Source organism: Macrotis lagotis, chromosome 2 (assembly GCF_037893015.1).
Source record: "Macrotis lagotis isolate mMagLag1 chromosome 2, bilby.v1.9.chrom.fasta, whole genome shotgun sequence".
NCBI lineage: Eukaryota > Metazoa > Chordata > Mammalia > Peramelemorphia > Peramelidae > Macrotis > Macrotis lagotis.
In genome coordinates, this window is record NC_133659.1 from 113146190 (window position 1) to 113161453 (window position 15264).

A 15264-nucleotide genomic window follows, 5' to 3' on the forward strand; every position below is an offset into this window, starting at 1 on the left:
AAAATGAACTGGAGAAGGAAATGGCAAACCACTCCAGTGTCTTCATCAAGAAAACTCCAAAAGGAATCTCAAAGAGTTGGACATAACTGAAAATGACTGAACAACAACAATGTGATGAAAAATGTTATCCAACTTCCTAGAATGAATTAATGGAGTCTGAAAACAAATTGAAGTATACTACTTTTTACTTTTTTTGTGTTGTTTTGTTTTCTTTCACAACATGACTAATATAGAAATGTACTTTTCAAGAGTACACATTATACTTTATATCAAATTGCTTGCTCTCCTAGGGAATGGGGAGAGAGAGAATTTAGAACTCAAAAATTTTAAAACAAATATTAAAAATTATTTTTCATGAAATTAAAAAATATTCTTTTTAAAAAAATAAGTTGTTCATAAAAACTATTGAACAGAAACAGGGCCTAATCTAAAAGTCTCTTTTTAGGTCGCTAACCATTAATTAACCTTCTTGGTTAAACAATTAAAACCCCACTGAGTAGATGAGCATTCAGTCCTCATCTCCCCCATCTTATTTACAAAGAATAAGAGATCCAGACAAATACATTGTCAAAAATATCGTCACTTTCCATTATATTAGTTTGGCCCTCAATTATGTCTCTTCTTCAAGTCCTGGACTCTTGAGGTTTGAACATCACATTCTACTTATGCCCTGGCTGATTTTGCTTTTGACTATTATCACAGCCTTGCTTCTATTTTAGAGAAGGCCATGGGGCGGCTAGGTGGCGCAGTGGATAGAGCACTGGCCTTGGAGTCAGGAGTACCTGGGTTCAAATCCGACCTCAAACACTTAATAATTACCTAGCCATGTGGCCTTGGGCAAGCCACTTAACCCCATTGTCTTGAAGAAGAAAAAAAATCTAAAAAAAAATAAAATGAATCTGGGGGCAGCTAGGTGGTGCAGTGGATAAAGCACTGGCCCTGGAGTCAGGAGTACCTGGGTTCAAATCCCGTTTCAGACACTTAATAATTACCTAGCTGCGTGGCCTTGGGCAAACCACTTAACCCCATTTGCCTTGCAAGAAACCTTAAAAAAAAAAAAAGAGAAGGCCATGATTATCCTGACTAGTTTCCCCTGTTTTCTTTGGCTGGTAGATTACAAGGATTGCTAAGAAATTAACTGTAGGGATGAGATCATGAAAGTGCACTAATAGGTATAATATAAAATAGAGAAAGGAGAGAAATCCAGACACTGTGTCCTAGGAAAAATTGAGAATAGAGGGACCTGAAATATTCCACCCCTCATTCTCATACTCATAGCCTTTCTTGGCCCAAAAGAAGCCTTATCCTGAAGGCTACAGAAAGGATCACCTAGAGTCAAAGATTTTTCACATTGGGATTTAATTCCATGACAGGAAACTTTGTTAGTTTGCCCCAAACCTTGCCAACCCCATCACTTAGATCTCACATCACTTCCCCCCCCCCCCACACACATTCCCTCCCCAAGGGGATAAGGAAGGGAGACCTTAGATAGATAGCTTTAATAGTCTGTAAGGCTAATTTAATTCTTGTTCTTATCACCAGGACACCTGCAACCAGCAAGTGTTTTTGCAGGATTCACAATTTCTGGGCAAATCTAAGGAAAAGTCATTCTACTTGAATTGCTCAGTAAGCGCATCTGAGTGCCCTCCCCAATTCCCTTGAGTTCTAGTCTAAGCAGGGAAACAGGTAGTAGGAGGCATCCCTCAGGCAACCTCATTAGCTAGGATCATCTTCCTGCTAGGGCTCTCTCTGTCACCAACTAAACAACCATGCCCACAACTCCTGGATAGCAGATTAGGCCAATCTATTGAGTTGGCTGTACCCCATTAGAAAGAATGGGAAATCAGTGAGTTTTTATTAAGTTTCTATAACATGACCATAAACAATGTGGTATAGTCTGGGTGGAGGGAGAAGCACTGGACTCAGTGTCAGAAGACTAGGGTTGAATCTCTGTCTCCTGTTACTTATGAGCTATGTGGTCTTGAGAAAGTCAATTAACCTCTTTGTGTCTGGCTTGAAAAAAAATGGGAGTAACAATAACCACCCTCCCTCCTTCCCTCTTGAGAGTCGTTGTGATTGAGTGGAGAGGGAGCTGGTCTTTTGGTAGTGGCAAAGAAGTGGAAAATAAGGAGGTGCCTATCAAATTATGGCATAGGGAGGTAATGGATTCTATTGCACTACAAGTAATGAAGAGCTTGGTTTCAAAGAAACCTGGGAAGTCATATAAAATAATGGAGAATGAAGTGAGCAGAACTAAGAGAATAATTTAGAAGATAACATTATAAAGTCAAATAGTTCTGAAAGACAAAGAATTCAGATCAATGCAATGACCAAATACAAATCTAGATAAGTCATGCCATCCATTTCCTGACAGAAGAGATGGACTCAAGATGCAGAATGAAAGATATATTTTTGGAAATGGCTAATGCAAGATTTTACTTTGTTTATGCATATCTATTACAATGAATAATATTTGTTCTTCATCTTCAAAGAAATCACAACATCATGGAGTTGATGCCATGACAAGCACATGAATTAGATTTGAGTGAGAAAGACTGTGCTGTCACCAACCTCACTTTCTCTTCCAGAGTCATCTGGTCCAATGGCCATATATGGATCAGGATGACTGGAGATGGCCCTGGATACAAGGCAATCAGGATTCAATGACTTGCCCAAACCATTTCAGTATCTTTGCCAAGGAAACCCCAAAAGGTATCATGAAGAGTCATATATGACTGAAATGACTAAACAGCAACAATAATTTGTTATGAGTTTTGTTTTTCATTTTCCATGGATAGAGAAAATCAAATTTTGTTAATTAAAAGAATTAATTTAGAAAACATAGTCTTTAAAAATTTTTCTATGAACTATCATTTCCACCCTGAAAAAAGAGCACAAATCTTGGAGTCAGGAAGGCCTAAATTCAAGTCCTACATTGGAAATATATTGGCTGTGTGAACCCAGACAAGTCAAAGCCTTTCAGTGCCCTCTAGGTGTTTTCTAAGACTATAAATCACAGAACATGTACAAGTCTGCATTGGTAGGAATTCTCTCACTGATTGTTGCCTTACCAATAAAATCACAACTCTAAATAAAAACAACAGCTAACCCAAGCAACTCATCAAGACCCTCCCCTGAAGCTTCTTTGTCCTTTCTTTTTCAAGGCTGTCCTTGACATTCCTATTAACCTGATCACCTTCCCTAGAACAAAAATATTTGTTGATAGAGCAGTTTTGGTTATTCTGACCTCTGCCAGTTTTAAAGACCTCTACATCATTGATCAGGTTCATCTAATCATCAAATGGATTTAGCCAAACAGCTTCTCTCCAGGATAAGGTTTTCTAATAACCCCAATAAAAAGGGGGAAAGGGAGGAACATTAGCTAAGAGAAGGAACTTGACAGTGACCTCTTCTCCTTCTCCCTCTTTTGGGTGATTTCTTCAAAGAGATGGAAGAAGGATTTGGTCATTGATTGGGATAGGGGCTCTTAATCATATGAATCCTAGAGGTAGGGGGAATGTAAAATATTAACTAATGTAGTCTCCTAGAAATTCCCTCTTCCAGTGTGCCAAGGAATTAGTTCTCTGTCACCAACTTAACTGATACAACCATAAAAGATGTGTACTAGAAGGGAGTTTGAAGTCCATGAGTCCCACCCACCTCCTCCTTTTACAGAAAAGGAAACTGAGGCATAGACTGGGGCACAGAGAAGTTCAACAATGTGACCAGGGTCATGCATGTGGCAAAATCTAGGATTCAAATCCTGACTCCAAATTTAGTGTGCAACCCACTGCTATCTCAAGGGTTTTGTCATTAGATGAGGCATTATAAACTGGAGAAAATAGAGAGGAAGGAGGCTGGGAAAATGGTGAGGTATGATCCACTGCACAAAGAATGACCTCTTAGGGTCTTTTATTCTTTCTGTTTTTCATCATTATCGAGCTACTTTTATTAGAGAACTAATTTTGGTGTCATATTGAGTGATCTATAAATCTATCCTTCCCTTCTTTCAGTCAGCCAATCAATAAACACTAATTAAGCAGCTGCTCTATGGAAAGCACTGTGCTAAGTTCTAGGGAAACCCAACAAGGCATCAGACAGTCCTGGCCACAAGGACCACAGTCTAATCTTGTGAATGTTTCAGGCAAATTGGATTGCTAGCTTTTCCTAAACTCATCTTCCTTCAAGACTCAGTTCAGGTATTATCTTCTCCCTGAAGTTCTCCTGAATCTCTCTCCACTTTCTTCTCAATCTCTGTACTCTCCAGAACCAAACATGGAATTTTGGATTAGTGGAAACATTAATCAATCAAACAAACATTTTTTTAAGGACCAACATTTACTGTGCTTGTCACTAGGGGTACAAAATGAGGCAAAAGAGCCTCTGCCCTCAAGGAGCTTACAATGTAATTTGCAAGCAAATATATACAAATATATCCAGCATAAATAAGAAATCATTAATAGAGGAAAGGCATTAGAATTGAGGCATTGGGAAGGTTTCCAGTAAAATATGGGATTCCAGTTGGGATTTAAAGGAAGCTGGGAGTGGTGCAATGGATAGAAGACTGACCCTGGAGTCAAATCCAGTCTCAGACATTTTTACTACCTGTGTGACCAGGTTAAGTCATTTAGTTCTGATTGCCTCCAGCAAAAAAAAAAAAAAAATTTAAAGAGGAAGCTGGGGAGGTCAATAATCAGAGCTATGGAGGAGGGAGAACATTCCAGGTATAGGGGACAGCCAGGGGCAGTATCCAAAGTCAAGAGATGAATTGTCTTACTTGTGAAACAATCAGAAGACCAGCATCACTGGCACAATAAGAAGGTACAAATTTAGGAGAGTAGGGGCTATTTTTTTTTTTTGCCTTCCTTTGTATCCTCAGAGCTTAGCACAATGTAGGAGCTCATCAGATTCTTCTGGATTATTTGATATCCTCTGACAATGGCTGCTCCCTGGCTTATATCTTCCTCGGCATTTACATAGTTTGCCCTAAATGCTTTTGCACTTGGTAACATGCTGTTTTGTGAATGTTGAGTCATCTCATCTGTCATCAGCAGTAGTAACCATAGAACATATTAATTTTATGCCAATTCAATTCAAGTAACTTTGATAAACTCTGCATAAACATTTACCAAATGCAAGGTTCCTATATCAAGTGATGGGGTTACAGAGACAAAAAACCAGAATTTCTATTCCTGCCCTAAAGAGATTCAAAGCTGCCCTCAAGGAGCTTATAGTCTAGTGGGAGAGGATTACAGCATGGACACAAGTATATATTAATATAAGGTAGATTTTGACAAGGGCAGAATGCTATGAGAAAGTTGAAGGAGAAATCCTAGATAGGTGGGATTTAGTAAAAGCTTTGTGATGGTATCTCAATTGGTCCTTGAAGAAGGGAGAATCTATTCCAAATACCAGTAGAAATAAAAGTCTGATGAGAGTAGGATGATGGGTAGGGAGTCTGTGGTACAGTGGAAAAGGCTCTGGAGTTGTAGGATCTGGGTTCAAATTCTCTTTCAGATATTTACTACCAAGAGATATTGGGCAAGTCACTTAATCTCTATGGATCTCAGTTTCTTTTTCTATAAAATGAGGGAGATAAAACAGACTCTGAGGTCTCTTCTAACTCTAGATCTATCATTCTATGGAGATAGAATGTAATCTAGAGGGGCTAAAGCATAAACTCTGAAGGACTGGTGTTAGATAATCCTGGAGAGGTGGAGTGGAGTCAAGCAGAAATGAACTACTATGGATAAGCCGCTGTACTGGGATCTGGGTTTATAAAGAGCTAAAAAATTCAGCCATGTGCTATTCAATCCACTGAACTGACCTCCTTGCCATTCTACCAAAAAGATACTCCATCTCACAGCTCTGGAATTTTCTCTGGCTGTCCTTCATGCATGGAATATTCTCTCTCCTCATCTTTACCTGTAGTTGCCCTGGCTCCCTTCATCTCTCACCTAAAATGCCCTTTCCTAACCCCTCTTACCTCTCGTGCCCTCCTTTTATTATTTCTTATTAATCTTATATGTAGCTCCTTTGTACTTATTCATTTTTTATCTCCTCCATTAGATTGTGAACTCCTTGAAGACAGGAAATATTCTTTGCCTCATTTTAAATCACCAGCACTTAGCACATCTGAAATATAGCAAGTGCTTTTGTTGTTGTGATTTTTCAGTCATGTCCAACTCTTTGTAACCCTATTTGAGGTTTTCTTGGCAAAAATACTTAAGTGATTTGTCAATTCCCTCTCCATCTCCTTTTACAGATGAGGAAAGTGAGGCAAACAGAGTGGAGTGACTTGCCCAGGCTCACACAAGCTAGTAAGTGTCTGAGGATAAATTTGAACTAAGGAAATGGATATTCCTAACTCCAGACCCAGTACTCTATCCACTACAAACAGACCTCCAACAGTTTCTGATTCATCTTGGGAGCAAGAAAGAGGTCAAGACTCTTCAACAACTTAGACCAGCATTGCTCAAAGAAATTTGATAGAAGAATATTTGGGGGATTAAAATCATCCCAGACTCAGGGTTTATGTCTATGTAATATCCTTGAACCCTGTAATCAACTGGAGAAGGAAATGGTATACTACTCCAGTATCTTTGCAAGAAACCCCATGGATAGTACTGGTGTATCATGGTCCTTGGGGTCATAAAGAGTCAAACTCAGCTGATGGACTGAGCAACAACAATAATACTTTTGGAAAAAATAAAGGTTGGGGAATTTAGAAATAAACTTAGAGCAATTCAGTTTATTTATTAAAAATTACTGTTTTTAATAAACATTATTGATATATATCATATCATATTTAACCTCTTAGAGCAGCAGTTCCCCAAGTATGGACTTTAGACCTCTCTAAGTCCCATTCAGGGGGTCTATAACCTCAAAATTATTTCCATAATAATTCTAAAACGTTATTTGCTTATTATAATACTTCTCTCTTTTCCAAACTACCTATGTGAGGTCATTTTTTATGTAAACCAAAAGAACACATTTCAAAATAATGAATGTAAAATTAGCTATAAGAACTTAGAGCTGACTTCTATTAAGGCAAATACTAAAAAGATCTATAAAGGCAAAGAAAAATATTTTCTCACCATTTTTTTAATTTTGGAAAATAGTTATTTTTTCATGAAAATATGTTATGTAGGTATAGTACTTATTATATAGGTTTTCTTGAAATGGAAATTTATTGTTTTATATTGAATATATTATATTGAACTCTCTTATGGTCTGCTATGTACTAATGTGCATAGCAATGTCTTTTGTCTTTTTTTTCTTTTTTCATTTTGTATTTAAGTTTAAAATAAAAAAATTATTTAAAAATAAAATTACATGACAACTTTATTATATATTTAAAAGGAAAAGCCAAGTTGTACATGATGTATTTGTAGTTTCCTAAGCAATTATCTTTTTTTTCTATTCCACTATATTATGAAATGTTTATTTTATTTCTTAAATAAAGAATAAAATAAATTAAATTTTAAAAAGAAAATTTTGTTGATGTGTAATGGTCTTATTGTTATTTTAATTTCAATATGATAAATATCAATAGATAAAAGCCACATAAGCAAAAGCTCTCTGGGATCCTCAATAATTTTTTTTGCAAGGCAATGGGGTTAAGTGACTTTCCCAAGGTCACACAGCTAGGTAATTATTATGTGTCTGAGACCGGATTTGAACTCAGGTACTCCTGACTCCAGGGCCAGTGCTCTATCCACTGCACAACCTAGCCTCCCCCTAATAATTTTTAATAGTAGAAAGAGACCCTAAGATCAAGAAAGCTTGAGGATTGTAAGCATCAAATTTTTCTCATAGAACCTCTATTCCCATTATAAGAAATGATGATGCTTCTTGAAGCCTCCCTGACATTCCAGATAGAGACAAAGATAGGCAGGAACACATTTTGCTGTGTTCTGTACACAAGTACTCATCTGACCAGTTGGGATAGTTTGTAGAGGGTTATAGTGTGACATGATCGAATCTATTTTTCTTAAACACAGATCCAGTCATGTTTCTCCCCTACTCATTCAACTCCACTGGTTTCCTATTGCCTCTAGTATAAACACTATAACCCCTCTCTATTTAACTTTTAAAAACCTTTCTTAACCTGGATCCAATTTATCTTTCACATCTAATTGGATTAATGGGATCCCATCCCTCCTCTTAAATTCGACAGTCTTGCCAACCTATCCTCTCTGTTCCTCACTAACAACCCTCCATCTGCCATTTACGCGACTTGGCACTGGCCATCCCACTTTGCCTGGCTTGATGCAAACCCTCCTAACTTCCACTTCATAGAATCTTCTCTTCTTTGGGTTCAAACTCTGTCTTCCACTTACAGTCTTTTCTGATTTCCCCAGTTAATAATATCCTCCCACATAAACTAACAAATATAATTACTATGATACTTGGATTTGTTAACTTTATATTTATAATGCACATACTTTAAAATATACTTGTCTTCTCCATTAACATATAAAGTCATTGCAAATAGGTATTACTTTATTCTTTGTACTTGTAAACTCAGGATCTGGGACAAAGTCTGGTACATGATAGTTGCTCATTCATTGGTAGTTGCTCATCTCATTTCATTGAGAACTAATTAGGAGAGATCATGGAGAACTTTGGATGCCAGGCTAAAGAATATAGAATTTTTCTTTAGGAAAGGGGACATTATCAGAAGATAGAAGAATAAAGGACAAAAATGTAAGCTGTTCTAGGAAGATTAATTTAGTAGCAATGTGTGGAATAGTTTGGAGGAGAGGTGAAACTAGAGACAATGAGGAGGTTATTGTGATAATCCATCCATGAAGTAACAAGGTCCTATATTTATTTTACATTATTCTGAGAAGGGATCCATAAATTTCTCCATTTTACTAAAGGAGTCCATGACACACAAAGAGGTTAAAACCCCTGAAGTAGTAAAAGAATTCAGGTCACCAGCTGGTGGGAGGAAGTCATGGTGAAATCAGCCCTGAAGCCAGGGAGATCCATTTGATATGAAGAGTAAGATCAGCCTAACCTCCTTTTTCTGAGGTACCACCCTCAAGGTGGCCTCTGATGTTGGCATGGTGGGGCATATTATGTACCCTGGCCTCTGATCAATTGGAATTCTCTCATCCATGCCCACCAGGCCTCTTGCCCCTGTTCTTTCCCCTCTCTAGGAATCACCCCCCCCAGACTCCTCCCAGCTGTTCAGGTTGTATGTAGACCCCCTGAAGAAGACTCACTCACTGTTTCAATTTGCTGGCAATGTGGAACAGCAATGGATGAGGGCAGGACCAGGGTCAAGCAAGTGAAATAAGAAGGGTGAGCAGATGCCACAAGAAGGTGGCATCAAAAGACCCATCTATTGATACAAGTTTTAAAAGTACACATAATTGAAAGGATAGAACGTTGGCATCTATTTTGTGAGCAGAGAAAGAGTAAGTGGTGCTTCAGAAAATCATTTAACCTTTTGGGATTGAAAGGTAAAGGTTGGGAGAATAGGCTTGTTTTTTTGTTTTTGTTTTTTTGCTTTTCGCAAATGGGGTTAAGTGACTTGCCCAAGGGCACATAGCTAGGTAATTATTAAATGCCTGAGGTCGAATTTTAACTCAAGTCCTCCTGAATCCAGGGCCAGTGCTCTATCCACTAGCCACCTAGTCACCCCTAGGCTTGTTATAATAGTTGTGGTTAGTACTTGTTCTTCATTCTTGAAGAAGACTGTAACATCAGGGAGATGATGCATGACATGCAAGTGAACTGGATTTAAGTGGTGGGAAGAAGAGGGGAAAGAAAAAGAATAAATGGAGAGAGAGAGAGAGAGAGAGAGAGAGAGAGAGAGAGAGAGAGAAATTTCTCTTGAGAAGTAAGGCTGGTTTCTTTGCACAGCCCCCACTTAAGTAACCCCACTTAAATCCAATTTGCTTCATATCATGTCCTTCTTGGAGAATGAAGGACATAGGTTTGGCAAGAGATAGTAGAAAGAGCACTTGGTCTTGGAGACAGAAGACCTTGATTTGATTTCTGGCTTTGCTAATACTAGCTGTATGACCCTGAACAAGTCACTTCTCTGAACAGCAGCCTCATCTGTAAAATGGGAAAAGTAACATTTGCAATATCTACTATACCTTTGTCTAGGCTATTTCCCAGCCTGGAATGTTCTCAGACCTTATCCTCTACCATCTCTTGGAATTTCTGGCTCACTTTCAAGGATTAATTCAAGTGTTACCTCCTTCAAAGGACAAGAAAAGATGTAAGAATCTGAAGATTTAAGAACCCTGATCAATACAGTGACCAGCCAGGATTCCAGAGGACTCATGAGGAAGATGCATACTATCTGACTCAGACAGAGTAGTGATGGATACAAGATGCAGAATAAGATGCAGTTAAGTGGTTCATTGAATAGAGCACTGGGTCCAGAGTCAGGAAGAGCTGAGTTCAGATCCAGCCTAATACACTTACCAGCTCTGTTATCCTGAGCAAGTCACTTAACTTCTATTTACCTTAATCTACTGGAAAAGGAAATGGTTAACCAAGCAACTCCAGAATCTTTGCCAACAAAACTCCATGGACAAGCATTGTTAAGCTATGGTCCATAGGATCATGAAGAGTCAGACACAACTGAACAAGTGTGAGAATTTGTTTTTCTCAAGTATGCCTATTTTTACAATGGTTTCCATTGTTCATTATATTTTTCCCCCAGTGGGGAGGTTAGCATAGAATGTTAAAGATATGTAGGAAGAAGAAAAAATAAATACCTGATAAATTAAGAAAATAAATTTCAAAAAGAAAATTTTGATAAAATTAACTAAAATAATTAATAAAATTTAAAAGACCTTTCCTGATATTGCTGCCATCCTTTCAAGAACTTTAGTGCCCTCCCCTTATCTCCATGTGCTCTGCTCCAGACAATACAATGTGCCTGGGAACTGGTCCTTACACATGATTTCACTCTTCATGGTGTTGGAAGGGATCTTAGAGAGCATCATTTTATAGATGAGCAAACTGAGGCTTAGACAGCTAAATAATCTGTTCAGTGTCTTTTCACTATACTGTTCTTCCAGGCAGCTAGGTGACCCAGTGGAGGAACTGCTAGACCTGAAGTCAGGAAGACTCCTCTTCCTGAGTTCAAATCCAGCCTCAGACACTTATTAGCCATGTGACTCTGGTTAAGTCATTTAACCTTGCTTGCCTTTTCATCTGTAAAATAAGTTGGAGAAGGAAATGGCAAACCACTTCACTATCTTCACCTAGAAAACCCTAAATAAGGGCACAAAGAATTGGATATTATTGAACAAACGGGGGAAAAAAAGCATTCGAAAGATACATGTTTAACTCATGTTTCTACTGAGACAGATATGAAAAATAGATGAGAATAAGATGATAGAGAACTGAAGAATTCAAATATAGAAGGGGAGCTGGAAAGAAAGGAAAAAGGATTTGGATGTCTTCTACTATGAGTTAGGCATTAAGCCCCTTTTACAAATATTATCTCATGTATTCCTCACAACAATCCTCTGAGGTATTTATTTGGCACCTTTTTGTTCTAGTTTTTGAGACTTTCTGATCTTAGCAAAGATACTGGAGTAGGTTTGTCATTTCCTTCTCCAACTCATTTGACAGATGAGGAAACTGAGGTTAAGACCTGTTCAGGGTCACAATCATGAAGATGAATCTTTCTGATTCCAAAGCTAGTCCTTCATCTATTGCACCATCTAGCTATTAATTTTTAACAGTTGAGGAAACTGAGATTAAGTGATTTGTACAAGGTAACATGGCTAGAAGGGGTCAGAAGTCAACTTGGAATTCAAGTCTTCCTGAATCCTGAATCTTGCTCTATCCATAGCACTACCAACTAAGGTGGAAGGAGCCAAAGGGGGGGGAGTTGAAATATAGTGACCCAAAATGAAGTGCTGAAAAGATATATTTAAGGAGTTGTTGAACAATATCATTAAATTGCAGATAGACAAGCAATGAAAAACTCCCATCTTGGGAGTCACAATGTGGGGTAGGCAGGAGGCTGTGGGTGAGCAAAGCTTTTGGATACAAAACAGTGAAGGGCTATCTAAAGTCACAAACCATACTGACATGTTGACAGTATTAGAGCCATGATGAAGGACAGCACTTTGAGTCATGCAATGATCTAGGATAGCAACACACCTAGATATCTATCACCCTTGTCATGAGTAATAGAGGTTAATACTGATGGGGTTATACAGCCCCACCATGGGTCAACAGACTTGAAATTTCCTCACTTCATTCAGTTGCATCATCTATTTTTTTAAAAAATGAAGGGAGTGGATCTATAGTAAGATTGAGTAGGAGATTGGATTAGATAAAAATAAAATTGTTTTTCAGTTCTAATAAGACTGTATTCATGGGTCTCAGTTTCCTAATTTATGAAAGTGTTGGCTTAGCAGAAAATATTATAGAATGGATTCTGGCACTGGGTGTGTGGTTGAAGTAGGTGGCTGATAGAGTTTCTTTTAATCCCCAAAATTTGTGTGTTTGTGTGTATGTGTGATTTTCTAAATGAGTAGTCTTTCAGTACTCTGATTCTATGATTCTGAAACCTTGAAATAAGCTTGCAACTATCCCTGGATCTTCCTCATTCCTCCTTCTCCCCTCCAAATCCCAAATACATACGCATTCCCCAATCTCATTGAACTTTTCATTATGCTGATTCCTAGAATCTCTTCAGCTTGATCAGGGATTAAGAAAATTTGTTTTGTGGGATACCATATGTCATTGGGATGAATGCAGCTCTCTTGGGGTTTCAGAAAACAGGCTTAATACCCCATTAGGAGGAAGGAACAGGGAGCAGAAGTGGAGATAGTAAATAGAGATTTTGTAGCTGAGTCACTTCAGGACTAGGGGCCCACTTGGTCCTTTTGTTTCTAATACTCAGAGGATGATGGGAGAAAAGAATTGTGAATTTTCTGGTTAACTTGTAGATGGAACAAACCTCCTTCTTTTCCCTCTCTACCTCCTCATCCTTTTCTGAAACCAAAATATGATTAGATTCTTAAATTATAGTGTATTTACCAAATAATCTGAGTATCTGCTTGTTTTTTTTCTTACTTCTATTGCTCCTTAATTTAACTGAAGTGCACAAGGGAACAACAAGGGCCACAATCTGTATTATTTATTATTCAATATGAATGAATTCAAAGAATTACATGCCAAATTATTAAGTTGGAACAAGTATGAACTAATATGATACTCCATTCAAGTCTTTGTCTCCTGGGTAGCAGCACATGTTGTTGTTCATCCTTTGTTTTTCAAGAGGACCAATAATATCTTGGGTGATGTCTTGACTTGAACATGAAATGGATTTGAGAGGCAGAGCTGCACAAAGCTGTCAGCCTCAATCTCTCTTCCGAGTCATCCAAGTCCAGTGGTAGATCCAAAGTCAAGACAACTGTGATGGCCTTGGCTTCTGCGATATCTGACCAAGCTCTAAGCCCTTATACACCTGCTTCAGCTACTTGCAGGGCCATTGGAACAAATCGGTCTCCATTGCCCATTCTATCAAGGGAAGTCTTCACATGCTTAGGATAGTCACCCCCCTAACTCACTGAAGGGTCTGACATCTATCAGATACCCTCAACTTGGTTTAACTGCTTGTAGAGATGCTTTTACCAAAGTGAGAACTCTGTACATGCTCCAACTTCTTGGAGCCACATGTGAGAGTTAAATGAAAGGAAGACACCAAAGATGGATGAGTAGCATTGAAAAAGGCTCGGCAAGCCCTCAAATAGGGGTACTAGACCTCCCTGAACATGCCCTAGAGAATGTTTCATTTATTTATTTAGTTAGTCATTGATTCATTCATTCGTTTGTTTGTCTGTTCATTTATTCATTTATTTATTTACTTATCTATCCATTTATTTATTTATTTATTTATCTATCCATCTATTTGTTTTTTTGTTTATTTATTTAGGTTTTTGCAAGGCAATGGGGTTAAGTGGCTTGCCCAAGGCCACACAGCTAGGTAATTATTAAGTGTCTGAGGCCACATTTGAACTCAGGTACTCTTGACTCCAGGGCTGGTGCTCTATCCACTGCGCCACCTAGCTGCCCCAAGAATGTTTAATTTTTAAAAAGATTTTTATTGATAATTGTTTTTCTATCATTTTCATTCACAATATATTAGGATGGTGTTGGTAAATGTATAACCAGCTATTCAGGAAAAAAATGTTCACTTTTACATTTAAACTACTTTATTCTAGACTTTAATTCTAGAGCAATGGAAAAAATAAATTAAGCCCTATTGCATAGTGTTTACCAATTTCCAAAGATTAAATGTTAACACTGAAAATTTAACAATTGGCTCTCATGGGCTGGTTCAACATGGTTCCAGCACTTGCCTGAATATATCCTTTCTTACCTTCTTTACTCCTTATAACAAAGAATGAAAAAAAAAAAAAGGTGTGTGTGGGGGAGGGTAGAAGCGTGGCAAAACTAAGCTGCATTTCATTTAAGCCTGACAGTTTCCCACTTGTGCATGTTGTTAGGTCCAAGCCTAATTATTATAATTACATAATATTCATTTTCCACTTTTTGTGCATTTTTCCATTGTTATAAAATCTGAAAATTTCATAACAATTTCATAACATTATTATTTCATAACAAACTTTTCACAAGCAATATTGACAGAAGGGCAGATATTTGCATACATGTCCAAAGAAAGTTTAAAAAGTTGACCTTACTTTTCCTGTCACATTAATCCTAGTGGAAGGTCATTTAAAAAAAAATCTTTCATTCCAAATCTTGATGATCCCAACAAATGCTTATTTTCTAAACTTGAAAAAATGGAAAGAGACAATTCTGGGATAGACTGCATCACTCATCTTTTTCAGGGAATGAAGAAGAATGAAAAAGAAAGGAAATCACAAATAATCCAAGTCTGGACATTTTGTCCATGACAGGGAGATCCTAGACTTGTTATTTTTTAGACATTTTAAAGGAAAACTGGTATTTAGAAACTTCCAAGAACCAATTGTTTATTTCTCACCTTTTCCCATTCCAAACTTAGGTGGGATCCAATGCTCTGGGAGATGCTGGAATATTCTGCCCAAATTTATTTCTCCCCACTCCCCACTCCCCAAGTCAGACATCACAGGTCTATGATGTCAAGCTGGTGTTGTTTCCAACTCTAAGATAACTGGGTGGTTGGCAGAGGCCAAGAAGGACTGATGAGACTGGAAGGAGCATTTTTATTTCTACTCTCAGTCCTAGGGGGATCCAGAGATTTGGTCCAGATGCCATTTTTAA

At 37.8% G+C, this 15264-nt stretch overlaps 1 protein-coding gene across 1 annotated transcript in view; it reads right to left on the reverse strand.

The window, feature by feature from the left end:
* RD3 (RD3 regulator of GUCY2D) overlaps positions 1-15064 on the reverse strand; it is a 54211-nt gene extending 39147 nt beyond the window's left edge. The window contains exon 1 of the mRNA XM_074222607.1: positions 15005-15064. The gene's annotated coding sequence lies outside the window, so the exon portion shown is untranslated. The remainder of the gene's footprint in view (positions 1-15004) is intronic.
* Between the last annotated feature and the right edge of the window lie 200 nt (positions 15065-15264).